This window comes from Rhinolophus sinicus, chromosome 3 (genome assembly GCF_057876585.1).
Source record: "Rhinolophus sinicus isolate RSI-liver-muscle chromosome 3, RSI-T2T, whole genome shotgun sequence".
Classification (NCBI taxonomy): domain Eukaryota; kingdom Metazoa; phylum Chordata; class Mammalia; order Chiroptera; family Rhinolophidae; genus Rhinolophus; species Rhinolophus sinicus.
Genome location: NC_142503.1, coordinates 102,615,561 through 102,632,812, shown reverse-complemented (window position 1 = coordinate 102,632,812; position 17,252 = coordinate 102,615,561).

Here is a 17,252-nt window from a genome sequence, read left to right as displayed (position 1 = left end):
TTTGAGTTTTAATTATATTTTTTGTGGCCTAAAAATATTTAATTTTTTTGGAAAATGCCATATGTGCTTGAAGAAAATGTGTTCTTTCCGAGGGTAAAATATTTTAGGTCACATTTTTCATCAAGCTATTTAATTATTATCAAACCACCCATATCCTTATTTTATGTCTGTCTGATCTGATCTTCTGAGAAATGTGTTAAAAATCTCCTACTTCTGTTCTCTCCTTATACTTCTGTCACAGTGGTATTAGTAGATGCATAAATGTTTATGCCTGTTATATCTTCTTGGTGGACTATATCATCTATTAATATGAAACAGTCTCCTTTTCTTTTTAATGCATTTTGTTTTTTCTGATGTTAATATTGCAATTTCTACTTTTAAAAAACTTTATGCCTAATATATATTTCTATTATTAAAATTTATTTTCAATCAAATAATTCTCTAAGGCTTATAATTTTTAAAAGGTCCTGTTTTCACCCCTGATTTCAGTTCCCTAGGGCAAACAGTTTCAACTTTTTCAGCTACTTCTCCCAATATTTCCCACCATATTTTTTAAAAACATGCTATTCTGTTATTTTTTTCAATTTTGTATATCACCTATTGACTTTCTGCAGAAGTTGAAGAATTAACTCACAAACACACACACACACACTCTCTCTCTTCCTCCTAATCTTCCTCCCAATATCCTTCTTTTTTTTTTTTAAAGATTTTATTGGGGAAGGGGAACAGGACTTTATTGGGGAACACTGTGTACTTCCAGGCCTTTTTTTCCAAGTCAAGTTGTTGTCCTTTTCAATCTCAGTTGTTTAGCTGATGCTGTTCAGCTTCAAGTTGTTGTCCTTTCAGTCTTAGTTGTGGAGGGCGCAGCTCAGCTCCAGGTCCAGTTGCCATTGCAAGTTGCAGGGGGCACAGCCCACCATCCCTTGCGGGAGTCTAACCGGCAACCTTGTGGTTGAGAGCCCGCGCTCCAACCAACTGAGCCATCCGGGAGGCAGCTCAGCTCAAGGTGCCGTGTTCAACCTTAGTTGCAGGGGGCGCTGCCCACCATCCCTTGCGGGACTCGAGGAGTTGAACTGGCAACCTTGTGGTCGAGAGCCCACTGGCCCATGTGGGAATCGAACTGGCAGCCTTCGGAGTTAGGAGCATGGAGCTCTAACCGCCTGAGCCACCGGACCGGCCCCCAATATCCTTTTAAAATGATTAAGTTACAGTTTTTGCTTAAATCAATGTTCAGTGTTTACATTATGATAGTTGTACAAACACTATTCACAGCTGATTCATGTACTGAATTATGGTTATATTTCTTTTCTTGTACAGCCTTTTGTTCTCTCTGGAATTGATAATTACATTTTTTTTCATTTGCTTGTTTTCTATTACTATATCCCAAAACTTATTGCAGAAACTAATATATATATTATATATTATATATATTGCAGAAACTAATATATACATATATTAGTTTCAGGTGTATAAAACAATGTAATAGGTAGACATTTACAAGTGTGATAACCTCCCTCCCCCAATCTACTACCCATCCGATATCGTATATAGCTGTTAAAATTTCATTGACTCTCTTTCCTATGCTGTACTCCACATCCCTTGCCTACATATATGTTATAGTTGACATTCAATATTACTCAGCTTCGGCTTCAGGTGTACAGTGCAGTGATCGGACATCTACATAGTCCATGAGGTGGTCTCCCTAAAATGACAAATGCCCATCTGACACCCTACAAAATCTTTACAACATTATTGATTACATTCCCCAAACTGTATTTCATATCCCTGTGGCTATATTGTGATTACTAACTTGTGCTTTCTAATCCCTTTACCTTCTCACCCATCCCCACCTCCTCCCACCTAGCAACCCTCAGTATTTTTCCCCCTATATCTCTGAGTCTATTTCTGTTTTGTTTGTTCCTTTATCCTTAGATTCCACATATGAGTAAGATCATACGGTATTTGTCTTTCTCTGTCTGACTTTCACTTAGCATAATATTCTCTAGGTCCATCCATACCATTGCAAATATTAATATTTCATTCTTTTTTATGGTTGAGTAATACTCCATCGTATAAATATACCACAGTTTCTTTATCCAATCATCCTTTGATGGGCATTTTGGTTATTTCCATATCTTGGCTGTTGTGAATACTGCTGCAATAAACATGGGGGCAGGGCATATATATTTTTTGAACTGGTGTTTTGGATTTCTTTGGATAGATACCCAGGAGTGGAATTGCTGGGTCACAAGGTAGTTCCATTTTCAATTTTTTGAGGTAACTTCGTACAGTTTTTCATAGTGGCTGCACTAATTTGCAATCCCACCAACAGTGCATGAGCGTTCCCTGTTCTCCACATCCTTGTCAGCACTTGTTTGTTGATTTATTGATGATAGCCATTCTGACTGGAGTGAGGTGGTATCTCATTGTGGTTTTTATTTTCATTTCTCTAATGATTAGTGAGGTTGAGCATTTTTCATGTCTGTTGGCCATCTGTATGTCTTTAGAGAAATGTGTCTTCATGTCCTCTGCCCATTTTTTAATTGGGTTGTTTGTTTTTTGGTATTGAGTTGTATGAGTTTTTAATAAATTTAGGATATTAACCCCTTGTCAGATGTGTCTTGGGCAAATATCTTCTCCCACTCGGTGGGTGCCTTTTTGCTTTGTTGATGGTTTCCTTTACTGTTAAAAAACTTTTTAGTTTGATGTAATCCCATATGTTTACTTTTTCTTTTGCTTCCCTTCTCACTATATTTTTTGAAATGAGGTATTTGGTCAGTTTCATGGAGATACTCCCCTGAAGTTCTGCTCCCATCCTAGCCGCTCAAGACCAAACTGTTGCATCCTGGGACTTCCATGCACGATCGTCCCCCACATTACCTTTGCCCTGTCCCATGAGGGACCTCTTGTTTCCTGGATCCTCTATCTTCCTCTTCTGGGTTTGTTCCCTTTTTTTGATGGAGCATATTCTCTAGAGAAGCAGGAGAAGATCCTGGTTTTGTGGAGCCTAAAATGTATATAATTATGCATGACTAAATTATGCATAACAGAAAATACTTATTTAGAGTGAGAAAAGAAGTCATAACAAATTGCAATTTTTGAAAATAGTTACCAATACCACAAATAGCAGAAAATCCGGAAATTAGTCAACATTAAGCTGTGTGACACAGCTTACAAGTGTTCAGTCATTTATTGCTCCATGACAAACGACTCCAAAACTTAGGTTTTTTTTCCTGTCACTTTGTTTTTTTGTTTTTAAAAACTTTTATTTATTTTTTTAAGTGTGTCATTTTTGTCTTTAACCACTAAGTTTCGGAGTCATTTATCATGGAGCAATAGATGACTGAACACTTGTAAATCACATATCACTGGACTTTCAAAAACCCAGTCTCAATGTTTCTTTTCATTGATGACAACTTATTCACAATGTATTGTACTTAATGATACGTTTGGATCTCTTTCTAACTCCTTATTTTGAGGTTCCTACCTACCATGCTTTTTTGTTTCTTTCTTTGCTTCTATTTCTCGTCTTTTGTTAGATAAGTCAAGTTTTATTTATTGTATTTTTCCTCTCATGGTCTGGAAGTCATAAATTCTATATCCATTCTTCTGGCTTTTTTATTCAGGAAATAAAGGAATGCATCTGAACCCTTTCCTCCTTTTTCTCTGGTTATAGGCTATACTCTAAATATAATTAGGTTGAATTTTGCCTATCAGAAGGGAAAAATACTGTGGCCTAGAAAAATATAAACTATAGAGTAAAGTAATCAAAATCACCACAGGACTGGAGCCCTCTGGATCTGTCTGTTTGTGGGTATCTGAGTAGATGGTTATTGGAAAATGGCCGGGAATGAAACTCATCACAGTGGTCTTGTACTCGCCACCCACCTGACATTCATCAAAAGCATCGGTCCCTGGAAATGGACCAAGTGTCCACAGTTGCCCACTGCTAACCCTCCGCTTTGCCTTGCCCGTACTCAGGCAGACTTCTCTCTCCCGCAGGCTCCTGGATTCGGCTTTCCCCCAAGCCTGAGCAAGCACAGAAAATGAGGGATGTGTCCCCCTTACCAGCTTCCCTTGGGAACTGGCTAACCACAGCGGGTGCTTTGCTGTCAGACCCCACGTGTTTCCCCTGCTTGTTCAGCTTCCCTCCAAAGATACTGCTTATGTCTCCTTGCCTCTCCCCTTCCCTCTGAAAGAAAACCCTTTTTCTATTTGATTTTAACCCACCCACAAATGTGAGATGTGAGTGTTCTCCCTATTGTAATTGTCTTTGTTTCTAATTAACGTCTCTCCCTGTCTAAGTCTGGGTTTAGGTTTATTTGACAAGACACAGTCATCATTTGCTGGGAGTGAAAACTTGGAGAACATCAGAAACCTGCAGGGTGCACAGTTTACAACAGGAGGAAGAGTGCCTGACTCGCCTTTCTTTCCTCAAACTTAGACGGAGCTTGAAGCACAGTTGATGGGTTTTCCGGATGAACGAATGAATAAACGAGCAGTTGCTCAACTCAGAAGACAGAGAAGGAAGCTGGGAAACCTGGTGCCTGGTCTCAGAAGCTAGGTTCTCCGTGTTCACAGCTGTAGTTACCAGGAATTCTAGAAACACATCCTTCTGTCTTGGAAATATGTGCAGTCATGGAGTGGGGAATTTTAAGTTTACTTTTCTGAGAGAGCTACATCATGTAGAAGTGGATCTCTCAAATTCCTCGCTCCTGCAGGAGTCAGTGGCTGGGCAACAATATGGCTTCACATGGTTAATATGTCCGCCTCACATGAAGCTAAAACAACTGGTTGGAAACGTGAAAATTATGCTAGTTTCTTGACTTCCTGCCAGCCCTTGCCTTGTTTTCTCCATGCTGACCTTCTCCAGCTTCTTGCAGCTGGATGTCTCAGCAGCAGCCTGCCCCGCCCCGGGACTGTGGCCAGCCTGAAGTTGCTCTTGACAAAGCAGGTCAACTGAAATCTGTTCACCCTTCCCCCAAGCTGCTGCTAAGATGCGTCCCACCCACTGGCGGCTTGGCTGGGCCTCTCGTTTATCTTTTCATCACTCTTGACTGGCTCTGGACTATTTCTGGATCCCATATCTGTCCTCTGACAAGTCCCACATTTCTGCCAGCTTCCTGGAGTCTATGACTTTGACAGGCATGGAAAAACGACATTGTCCAACAGAATCAGCATCCCACTGTGGCAAAAAATTGACTCGTCAAAAGCAATTTGGGCACACATGAATGTCCCCAGTCACTGAATGCCTCAGTCACTTGTTCTCATCATGCAGAAGCTGTACAAACACTTACCCATCTTGAAGCATTTTTATGGTCTGATTTTAATTTTGATGGATTTTTCTTTCTTCCTTTTACTTCAAAAATTATTTTTAGCTGATTATTCCTTCTCCGGGCTATCTGGTATGGCCACAAGCTAGAGACAATGTAATCATCCAACAGCAAGTGACGTTTCCCCTGCATCTGGTGGGTGCTGTCTGGTGCGCAGGGTGCTGGCCCAGGCTCACTTTTCTCCTCCTACAGGCGATGTTTGTACTAACCTGTGGTCAGGTCTAGGCCTCTGTTTCCCAGGAATCTTTCCAACCAGCTGACCTCTCCCTAGTCCATCCCAAACTGACAGTACCTTCTGTTCCCCGGGGGGGGGGGGGGGGGGGGTGAATGGAGCAGAGCACTGCCCAAGGGTATCTGGTGACAAACGTGTCTCCAATCTGTGCACCCAACGTGCTGCCTCATCATGAATGTAGGCTGCACCCAAAGACCTGCACCAGCTCACTCTCCCCAACCCCCTCCTCAGCGCACAGAACTGAGGATGTCGTGTTAGTGAAATCCTCCCGTCACTCACAGCGCCGAACCTGCCCCCACTGCTCTCAGTCACGTGTCAGGCCTTGAAGCAGTAATGATGGTTACAGAATCACCTCCTGCCTTTCCATCTACACAGTTGATGAGCTGTGCATCAGTCTAGAAAAGTCACCCTGAAAACCAGCTCTGGTCTGGGGAGGTGACACACTCTTGTTTTGTTCCAAGAGATGTGGTTCAGCTGTCCTTGCAGTGGGGAGAGTACCTGCTGGGCTGTGAGCAGCAGCCTGGCTGGGGAGGGAGGGATCTGTTCACCACATATGGAGGCTGAATCTCCCAAGTCCAGAATAAGACAAGTATTTCTAAGTTAATCAGATTTTTCATCTCCCAAAAGGACACGAGTGCTGAGTTGAACATAGCAACCACTGAGTTAGCCTGGGTCTATCACACAAATGAACTCTTGTCATTGTATTGTTTCCTTGGTTGCTTTATGAAACTGAGTAAAGTTGTTTCCTGGTTCAGAGGTTGCAGCTAAAATGTTCTGTTGAGAAACAAACGGGAGACATTTTGCTAACAGAGGGTCCACACTTCACAGTGCAGAGCTGATTCTGTGATTCCAAAAAGCATACATTCTACAGTGTATCAAGCAGTGTGTTGAACATGGCAACAAAAACATGTTCTCCTTAGCTCTTAGGTATTTTGATTTGAAAGATGCAGTTTCAAATTGTTTTCCTCATTTCTATGAAGATCTCGATGAAATTGAAGAATATATGAAACAACAGATTGTTGATATCTTGTCCAAACGCAAACTAGACTTTGCTCATCTATCTGCATATTTACAAGTGGTGCAAAAATAAATTTTGGAAAATTCCATTCAGTCTATGAACTTCTTACCAAAGAAAACATTTTAAATCTTACCTGCTAACTGTCCCACACAACTTTTACGTAACACTGCTAAAAACAGGTGTGATTTACCTGTGGTACTAAGACTTGCATAACGAAACTTTGGGTCACTTGTCAGTCAGCTGAAAGCCTGCAGATGCACTTAATGAGATGTTTTTATTGTAGAAGCGGAAGGAGACAGCCTCCTTAGACATATGCCTACACGATGTGTGGTAGAAAAGACGTGAAAACATTGACCTGCTGTAAAGTAATATTTTCAAAGTGTGAAAACTTCTTCAATTTGGAAATGCATTGAGAATGAGAATGGAGAAAGCGGTTATGATAAAGTGGAGAATTTTATGCTGTTTCTCCAAAACTGATGATCTTTGAAGAAACCATAGAAAAAGGTAAAGTGCACCGGACTAGTTTCATTTAGGCTGTGACAAAAACTCATCCAGTGAATAAAATGACTGATTTCTTGGAAATAAGACTGCTTCAGAACTAAAAAAAAAATCACCAGTTAAGGACAGTCGAGTTAAGCAGGACTTTCTGAATTTCTTTATTAAAACTGTAACTCATGAACTCCAGTTTCACAACTTCAAATGACCTCTGTGCTTCAAAACCATTTTTCATGAGAAAAGAGGTTTAATGTGTGATAACATTTGAAGCACTTTGAGATATTTTAAAATGATGGAAATTTTAGACATGGAGAATATCTATGATGAATTTATGGATGCAAAGGACCTGACTGAAATACAGCTGGTCTACCAAAACAAGCCTTTAGCTACAAAGGAGAAGTGGAAGTTAATTCTGTGAACCCTAAGAAAGAAGATATGTACGGAGAAAAGCTCCTGGTGGATAACTAGGCTCAAATTTAAAAGCAGAGCCTAGCAGCTCTTTCTAAACAAGGGCCTCTCACACAGAGTACTTAAGGGAGAAGCCTGCACTAAACTGCCTGCCTGCACTGTGTTTCTGACATCTGAGCCAGCCCTTATAAAGGAGGTCCTGGAACCATATTTTAACCAATAGGACTAAGGACTTCCTTATCCAATTGAAGCTGCGAAACTATATTCCACCACCCCACCCTGCCCCCACTCCCCAATCAGCATCTGAACAGCTTCATTCTGACCAATCAGGACAGTGCCTTTGGGACCAATCAAACTTCAAGGATTTGGAGTCCTCATTTGCATGCAAACAGACCAATCAGGGAGGGGGGTGGGGGATGAGGGGGTGGGGGATGAGGGGGTGGGGGATGAGGGGGTGGGGGATGAGGGGGTGGGGGATGAGGGGGTGGGGGATGAGGGGGTGGGGGATGAGGGGGTGGGGGATGAGGGGGTGGGGGATGAGGGGGTGGGGGATGAGGGGGTGGGGGAGTGGGGTGGGGACTTCTGTCTATATAAATCAGTTTCCCTTTGGCTTGGAGAATGTACTTTTCCTTTCCACTAAAGACAATAGATTGCATTTCCCTGGCTGGAGCTAAACCACCAAAAATGAAACATCGAAGCTGGATTCCCAGAGAAGAGCAGGTGGAGCAGAGCAGAGCTGTCTAGCCTGAGAGGGGCCCCAGGGCCTCGTTGTAGCTGTGCTGTTCCATAGCCATGCTGAATCTTAATTGAGCTGTAATAGTATTGAGCTGTTTGCACTGAATATAGTTTCCTTCTTCATCACACCTGAAATTCGCGATTTTTGTTTTTTTGGTGCTGAATTGGCACCATTGTCCATCTGTTGACAATTCTATAGGTCTGAAAATCTGCTGATGCTCGTAAGTAAAATCCAAAGGATTCCATGCTCAAACACGTTTGCTGAGAGGATATTTAGCAGAAGCTAAGTAGCTTTTAGCTTGGTATTATATTCAACTGACTCTAGGAAAGCGTAATGTGGGCTTGAGAAAAGCAGAGCTACAAGTCAAACTGAATTTTACTTTGGTCTATTCAGTTTTACCACTAAAGAGAAGAAGGATGTTCTAAAGGCTGCAGGCAATTCAGAGAAGTATTATTGGGAAAGGACGCTGAAAGTAAAAATATTCTATAGTAGCCTTGGACAGAAAGAAACATGCCATTTTAAAATTAAATCTAAGTAATATCTATTTAATTAATATTATATTTACATTTTTTCTTTTTAGAAGTCTTACATTTATGTATCTTAAGAATATATAATAATTAGTCTGCGCAATTTAAATATCCAATAGAGTTTAAAAAATTAAAATAAATTGCCATATTGGAGGATAGAAAGAGCATAAAAATATTGTTATATATTTTTCACCCACATATGTTTAGTTAGTCCTACTATTACTTAGTCCTAATTGCCATTGTTTAACTAAATGCTGCTTAGTTTAAATAATGGCATTTATGTAACAATGTAAACAATATGGAATAATATGTAATTTCATATAAACTTATTTTCATATTTGTGCAATAATATTTTTAAAGTAATAGCATATGTGCATAATAATTTATTATATTTAATATTATGGGTTTTGGGGGGTTCTGGTAAGGCACGGCCATGTCTCGGGTTGTCTTTCTAAAAAGTAGGTCATCTTTTTCTTCACTCAGCATAATTCTCCTGAGATTCATCCATGCTGTGTCAGTAGTTCAATCCTTTTATTGTTAAGTGGTGTTCCGTAGTATGGAGGTACCACTGTTGTTTTTTTAATCCATTCATGTTGTTTCTAGTTTTTGGTGATTATGAATAATGTTATTATAAACATATGCATATAGGTTTTTGTATGGACATATGTTTTTATTTTCTCCAGTAACTACCTAAGAGTGGAATTGATAGGTTGTATGGTGAATGTGTGTTTCACTTTGTTAGAAATTCCCAAATTGTTTTCCAAGGTGGCTGGACCATTGGCATTTCTACAGCAGTGTATGAGTTGCTCTGTATCCTAGCCAGCACTTAATAACTTCAGAGTTTTAAAAGCTTTTTCTTTCTCCGCCATTCTGATAGATATATAGTGGTATTTCATTATTTTAAAATTTCACAGCAGCCATTTTGATGGACATTCACAACTGCCTCAAATGGAATAAAGAAAATTCCTCCTATGAAACTGAAGGATGGGACAGGTGTGGAAAAGCTCCTGGGATATGTGTGTGAGTTTGAGCATGTTCTGGGTAAGGGATCAGCTTTTGGCCGAGGGAGAGTAGGAGTGATCAACGAGACTTTCCTGTCTCCCAGAAGCTTCCACCCACAGCTCTAAATGTTCCTCAAAGGAAAGAAGCAGTTGAGAGCATGTGAGGGGAGGAGAGGGGAGGGGAAGACAGGGGAAAGGAGGGGAGGAGAGAGGAGGAGGGAGGAGAGGGAAAGAGAAGGGAGGAAGAGGAGGGGAGGGAGGGGAAGGGAGGGAAGGAGAGGGAGGGGAGAGGAGAGGAGAAGGAAGGGAGGGGAATTTTAAGTTACTTTTCTGAGAGAGCTACATCACATAGAAGCAGATCTCTCAAATTCCTCTTTCTCAGAAAGGTCACTGTCAGAGGGTGGCCGCCATGTGTGTTCTGTGAGGGCAGCCTGCTGTCAGTCTTGTCCCCTGCTCTATCCAGAACCCTGCTCACTGCCTACCTCCTAACTGGAGCCCAGGAGGTACTGTGGGGTGAACGAATGAGTGTCCCTAATCTATGTGGCTCCCTGGTCCGTCCCTTTGTGAACATCACCCAGAAGCAGTGACTGCACTCCACCAGCCTGGGGGAAGCTCCCTTTGCTCCCCTAGGCCCCACCTGGTGTTTCCTCACGGCCTCTCACACCCCTCCATCCCACTGCACCTCCCTTCCCGCTGCTTCTCCCCTGGCGACCGACACAGCCTGGTAACAACTCTCTAATTTATCTTGTCTGCACTAGATGCTGAATTCATAAATCCCAGGTCTGGTCCTGCCTCTCACACCCAAGCACCTGCACTGGCTCCTAGGTACCAATGGGCAGGTCGGCCCTGGCTCCCTTCCTGCATCCCAGCCCTCTCTGGGGTTGGGATTTGGGTTAACTTCCACCTTCGTGTCTTTCATCCTGCCCTTTCCTGCTGAAGCCACGTCCCATCCAGCCAGTAAGGCTCCTTGAGAATCAGACAGACATAGGTTTGAACCACAGTCCCCTTATTTCCTAACCAAGGGGACTTTGACAAATACCTTAACCTGAACTTCACAGTTTCCTTTTCCAGAAGGGACAATACAAACACCTCCCTTTTGTGTGGTTGGAAGGAGATGGTATATATAAAGGGTCTGGCACATAGTAGGTATTTAAAGAATGATAGATATGATTTTTGGTAATCCTGCCTTGAGTAAGTAAGGAAGAAAGGTTAAAAACGGGCATAATTAATTTTTTTCTGATCCCCTCCCAGACCCAAATGAGGGTTCTTCCTTGTCACCATCAGAGGGACTGCCTGGGAGAGACAGAGGTTCAGCTGTGGCTACTTAAGTCCTGGGCCTTAAGTCCCGTCACACTGGCATTTGGGGTACCCCAGCCTAACGGCTCACACTCCTAAAGAGAAGCTGGTCACTCAAGATGCCCCCCAAACTTCCTTCCACATACAGTAGGAAGTACAGCCAGTGAGGGAGAATGCCCATTCTCCAGTGTCGGCAGCTGGGGTCCCCTCATGTGTGAGCTTCGTGCAGGAAGAAGGTAGAGAGAAACCAACAGAACATGGTCCCTCACTAGCAGCTACCTGGGGAGAATCCCTGAGCTGGGACTGGGCACAGGGCAGGGGTGGGGGGTGGGGGCCAGAAAAGATTAATGATGGTGAGAGTTCTTCCAAGAAGGGGACCCTTAGAAGTTCTCCAAAGTGAAGGCCTCCTTGCAGTAGAAGTTTCCCCATCACTGATGGTGTTCTAGAAGGACCATTATGACTGAGTATCGGTGAGGAGTGTGAAGCTTTGCATGGGATCTTTCATTATCTGTCCTCTCACACCCTGGCCTCATTCTGGGTTCTACAGCTGAGAAGGTCTGGAGGTTTCAAAGGGCTTCCATATACTTCAGAAATAAACAGAAAACACTCATATGTCAATAAAGCAAGGGATTAAGAAAAGTAGGGGCTTTTACTACCAGGCAATGTCAGCACAAGAAGATACATACAAAACTGAGTCACTGTTACTATAGCAGGTCTTTAAATGATGTGGATCATTATAGTGGTGATGAGAAAAAACATTGATTCCCCGCTGGTCCACTGTCTGTGTGGAGTCTGCACCTTCTCCCCACGTCTGTGTGGGTTTTCTCTGGGGACGCTGGTTTTCTCCCACATCCCAAAGCTGGGCATGTGAGGTGAACTGGCGTCTCCATTGTCCCAATCTGAGTGTGAGTAGGTGCGAGTAGCCCTGTGGTGGAAGGGCTTCCTGTCCCCTGTCCAGGGTGGGTCCACCTGGCGCCCTGAGCTGCTGGGAGAGGCTGCAGCCACCTGCGACCCTGACCTGGAATCACGGGGTTGGAACATCATCCTCTTCTTTTTATTCGTCTTTCTTAAATGTGTGTATAGCTCACATTTATGTCAGTGTGTAATATTAGTATTTGGGGTCTTTCTTTAGAAGTTTGGTGATGTTTTTGTGACCAGAAATGTGTTCTAGGAGCTTAACTCTTGTTTCTATCAATTAGCCTTGGTCAAATTGGCTTCTTTATATGTTGCTTCACTTAAAATCACAGTTTCCAAGAAGCTGTCTATGACATTGAGGACATTGGTGTCGATGACATTGCAGTATTTGGTGAAGGCATATTATTCTTTTGAAAATAAAAATAAAGAAAGTAGGGGCGGCCAGATGGCTCAGGTGGTTAGAGCGTGAGCTCTCAACAACAAGGTTGCCAGTTTAATTCCCACATGGGATGGTGGGCTGCACCCCCTGCAACTAAAGACTGAAAACGGCAACTGGACTTGGAGCTGAGCTGCACCCTCCACAACTAGATTGAAGGACAATGGCTTGAGTTGGAGCTGATGGGTTCTGGGAAAAACACAATGTTACCCAATAAAAATTTTAAATAAATAAATAGATAAAGTAATTAGCAACTCCAGGAAAATCAAACGGTGTACATAAAAGCCATCGCCCAAACATACAGCAAAAGAAAGGTGGCATGCCTCTAGCGGTTGATGATGCCGCCTAAGGAAATTGGATGCCTTGGGCCTTGATGTGTTTTTAAGCCGCCCTTTGAGTAGCAGGGGCATCGTGATGTGAGAGCGGAACGGGAGGAAACGTGATCCTCGGGTGCGCACTCTGGCTCAGCAGCCACTCCACTCCTGCTTGTGTGAGCATGACACTAGTTTATGGATTTTTAAAAAACCTTTAAAGTCTATGGACAAAATGCAACTGTCGTAATTATGACTTCAAAACAGTATTTACATGTTATCGTCTTTTAAAATGTAAAAGTACGACTATTACAGATGGGTTGAGAACTAAAAGAGTGGGGAGGGTCAGAGGAGAGATGTGAGTGGCATTTTCTCATTTTCTACTGTGGGAAGCCATTCGATTGTATCTCCACTCTATGGAGTGGGAAGTTAGGTATTGTTCAGAGCACAGGTGTAACCAATAGGGGAGCTAAGACTATTTTAACTAGGAAAACCCAGGAGGAGTAAGGGAAGAAAGAATGGAACATATAAGTGAGTAAAACTTATGTGTCATAGAAGAGTGTGTTACCTTCCTAGGGCAGCTTTAACAAAGTACCCAAAACTGGGTGACTTCAACAACAGAAATTGACAGTCACGCAGGTCTGGAGGCCAGAAGTATAAATCAAGGTGTTGGCGGGCTGGTTCCTTCTGAGGCCGGGAAGGAGAACCTGCTCCGTCTCGCCCCACGTTCTGGAGGTTGCTGGCAGTCTTTGGGGGTGTTTCCTGACTCCAGTATCTGCCGTCTTCACAAGGCATACTCCCGTGTCTTAGCTTTGTGTTCCTCTGTGTTTGTTTTTTATAAGGACACCAATTATATTAAATTAGGGCCCACCCTAATGACTTCATGTTAACTTGATGACATCTTTAAAGATCCTATTTCCAAATAAGGTCATATTCTGAGGTAGTGGGGGTTAGGGTGTCAACATATCTTCTTGGAGGAAATACAATTCAACCCATAAAAGACAATCATTAGATATTGTCTAAAGTTTCTATGTTAAGACATGTAATTAGGGTGTTTGCAGGTCAATGTCACTTTAGTGCAGGTGAGGGCCCGTGCCCATGCTTTAGAGAGCTCTACCCTGACCCTCTGGCCTAGAGTTGCCAGATTGGGAGATTTCAGACAAACAATGAATAGGTTTTTGCTGTTTTTGTTTTGTTTTGTTTTGTTTTAGCATAAATATGCCCATTGTAATATTCAGGACATACTTATACTACAATTATTGTTGTTTATCTGAAATTCAAATCTAACTGGGTGTCCTTTATTTTATCTGGCAGGACTACCCTGGCCATGCCTTTCCAAGGGGCCCTTTCCACCTAAAGCCTGCATCCCCGCATCTAGACCAAGCTTCCAGGACTGGGACCCTGGAATTCTCTACCCAAACTAAATGGCCTGAGCCTGCTTCCAGGGCCTCTGTAGGTCTTTTCACCCTGACCACTCCTCCCCCTGAAGGACTAGACAGAGGTGTTACACCCCTAGGGCCTGAGTCAGTTTGGGGGAGGAGAGGGCTATGGGTAGAGCTTGGGTGTGAGGGCTGGGATGTCTCCCTATGCATGCCTGGGGCTCCTGGTGGTGTAGGATGGAGCCTGGGTGGGGAGGAGAGATGGGACAGCTGCAGGCTGGAGGGCTGGCTCTATCTGCTGGTCTCGTTCTGGTGATGGACTCTGAGGAGTCCAAGAATTCTCAATTTGCACTTGACCTTCAGGTGGCTATGAAGGTACGCTTGTCAAGGTAGGAGACTAGAACATATTGCGTAGTTTGTAGGATTGATAACTTCTAAATACTTAGAAACATGGTATGTGTGCCTCCAAATGTACCCTTGCCCCAGGCCCTGCCCATGTTACGGGCAGGCCTGATGTGTGTGACCACAGCAAAACTAAAAACAGAAACCCATCCCAACTTGTTGTCCCTGGTGGATGGATGGGGGAAGGGAAAGATGGGGGTCAGAGAACCGTAGCACTTTGTCGTAAGCCTCTCTGTCATTTTGATTCTGTCGTACCATTCTCATTCTTTACTTTGTTAGGAAAATTGTTCGAGTTCCCAGCTCCTTCCTCAAGTCTTCCTGGTCCCCAGCTCTTCCCTCCCTTCTGAGAATTTCTGCAACCCTTGGCGCTGCTCTGCCTTCTGTCCTGCCTGGGTGGCTTTCCCTGAGGCCTCTGCAGCCAACGCCCCATCCCCAGGCAGACGGGCTGGCTGCCTTTCTCCACTGAGAGGTTGCCCTGGGCTGAAGTCAGCGCAGTGTTGTTGCCCTGCCCTCCCCATGGTCAGCAGCCTCTGCTGGAGCTCCTCTCCCCGCTCCATCTCTTACTGGGGCACCCGCTTGCATCCCCTCGTCAGCCCCTCAGGGTTGGGAGAAGCCTGGAAGCCTGCCTGCAGCCTCTGTCTGGTGGTTGGTTTGGAGCAGCGTTGCATGGAAACTGCACTGCAGCCTGACCTGTTGATTAAAAGCAGGTGTCCGCCTTGCCAAACGTTTCTGCTGTCAGCGTGATGCCCCACCTTCCTCCTGGCTGTCCCTGCCTTTCCCATCCCTGTTCTCTTCACCTCAGCCTCTGCCCTCTCCCCTCTGTCTGCCCCATCTCCCATTTCTCTCTCTCTCTCTCTCTCTCTCTCTCTCTCTCTCTCTCTCTCTCTCTCTCTCTCTCTGCATTACTCTCATCTTCTGCCTACTGCCTTGATCCCACTTTCTCTGCAGGGCACGGGGACCACTGTCACTCTCCCATTCCAGACCCCGGCCCAGCTTCATTACATGGGATTAAACTACTCTGCCCCACCCACCTAACCTGCACCCACATGTAATCCTAGCCTTTCAAGCTGATCCCTAGCAAATGGCCCTTTCCTAGCGCCCCTCAACTAACGCAGGGTCTGGGGTCCTGACCTTGTAACTCTGGCCCCAGGTTAGAACTTAATTCAAACTCACTCTCATTCATAGCATTCCCCAGCCCCAGACCCGGCCTGTGGGAGGGGCTGGGGCTAAAGCTGGAGATGTGCTATGTGCCCTGGGTGCGTGGCCAAGGTCTAGATGCCCGGAAGCTGTGGGATCAGCCTGGGAAAGAACAAAAATAATTTCTACGAAATACGCCCCAGTAAGTGCTGCTGCTGAAAACAGTCCCTTTGGAGTAAGAGAAAGGTCAGGAGAGGGCAGCGAGGGTGGTACTAGGAGGGGGTCCAGTGAGAGGGAGGGCAGTGCCACCCAGAAAGGAGGGGTTGGTGAGTCCTTGGGCAGATGAGGGCTGCGAGGCAGAGGCTTCCTGCTGGGAGCCCAGGGGTCATTCTTCATTCACTCAACGACTTACTGACCACCCGCCTAGTGGCTAGCCCTTTGGTCCAAGTACCCACCCACATGGAGCGCACATTCCTAGTAGGGAGATGGGCAAGAAATACGCTCACAGACATGTCAGGGGTAAATGTTAGGAAGAAGGACAAATAAAGCAGCAGGAGGGGACAAAGAGGGACAAAGCCTGCTCATATAAGGTTGTCGGGGAAAGCCTTTTTGGGAAGCTGGCATTTGAAAGTCTCCATAGACAAGAGGAAATGAGCCCTGCAAATACATGGGGATAGAGTCCAGTCTGAGAAAAGCAAGAGCAGTGGCTCCAAGGTGGAGCAGGTGATGTGTGGGCTTGGTCTCGGGGTGCAGGAGGAGGTGAGACCAGAGAAGTAGGAGCCGACCACCACGGCATGTCTGAGGATTGAGACCCAGAGAGAAGGGGAGAGGCCCTCACACCTTGGAGAAGGGGTGTGAAGAGGAAGGTGGAGGGTGGAAAAGGGAACAGGTGAGGACACCTTCTGTGGGATCAGCCTGGGGCCAGGTCAGCTCTGCCTGGGCTTGGGGTCTGGGCTGAGGCTGAGGCAGGAGGGATGATGTGGCCTGCCCTGCCGTCCCTGCCCACAGTCTCAGGTGCCCCCACAGTGAGTTTATGCTCACGCTACCCCATATACCCACAGGTATGCACCCACCAACAAACATACGGAAAACCAGCACGTTCTCCTATGTGTGCAAATAGACATGATTGGGCACAAACACATGCACGCATGCAATCTCCTCATGTACATGCAGACATTCATTAGAAATTCTAGAATGGCAGAACATCCGGGCTGAAGGTCCTTAGGCCCTCTCATCCAACTTCCACATAGGACAGAGAAGCCGAGGTGCCGGAAAGGGAAGGACTTTCTCAAGTTCTCTAATTGGGTGGTCTGGGCAGATCTCAATATTCGCACCCTCCAATGCGCGCGCGCACACACACACACACACGCTCACATGCCCCAGCAGAGCTCCTTCCATAGCCTCATATTTTCAAGGGCCCAGGCCAGCCTCTCCCTTCCAGGAGACACACAGGCTTAAACAAGTCCCTCCCTGAGTGGCTGGACTTCCTCCCAATCATTCCAACAAGCTGTGTGGAGGGAACGTGGGCTTGGGATCAGGACCGACTGCCTGCTTGGCCTGATGGCAGCAGCGCCATGATCGCCGCTGGCCGGCCACACATCTGAGCGCCACTGTCTTCCTCTCAGA